This window comes from Emiliania huxleyi (assembly GCF_000372725.1).
Source record: "Emiliania huxleyi CCMP1516 chromosome Unknown EMIHUscaffold_161, whole genome shotgun sequence".
NCBI lineage: Eukaryota > Haptophyta > Isochrysidales > Noelaerhabdaceae > Emiliania > Emiliania huxleyi.
The window spans coordinates 195,574-196,049 of NW_005200970.1; the positions used below are offsets into that span (position 1 = coordinate 195,574).

Below are 476 nucleotides of genomic sequence, written 5' to 3' on the forward strand. Positions count from 1 at the left end.
GTGGGGGGGGGCGCCAGCTGCTGCCGCACGCTGCGCACGGCCGTCTCTCCGCCGCCGGTGCCGAACCCTCCCGGCAAGGTGAGGTAGTGCACGCCTGTTCACAGCTAGGAGCTGTGAAGAGACGCTCTGCGCTGCACGCCGCACCGCTTGTTTGCAGAGGTGGGTCCCGCCTGTTCACAGCAGCGGGTGTGAAGAGGCGCCGTTCACACAGCAAGCGGTCATTACCTGCCAGAGTGCTCGCCGGACTTCAGCAGCGGCTCGAAGAACTCGTGGGACTGGTGTTGGACCTAGTATAATAAAAAGAATGAAAACAAGAATACGACGATGACGAAGAAGCTTAGCTCGTGCGACTAGTGCGTGACCTACGTGCGGAATACGCCAGCCTCGGGGCGGGAAGACGGTCTTGTGTCTTCAGAGCCCCGCGTGAGTACGAGCGAAGCAATGAACACAGCTGAACACAGCGGGAGACGGTCGAA

General features: G+C 60.9%; 1 protein-coding gene across 1 annotated transcript in view; it reads right to left on the reverse strand.

Annotated features, from left to right (window-relative positions):
• Nucleotides 1-476, reverse strand: part of EMIHUDRAFT_230150 (hypothetical protein) — a gene marked incomplete at both ends in the record, with an annotated part of 4,787 nt that overhangs the window by 2,586 nt on the left and 1,725 nt on the right. The window lies entirely within an intron of this gene.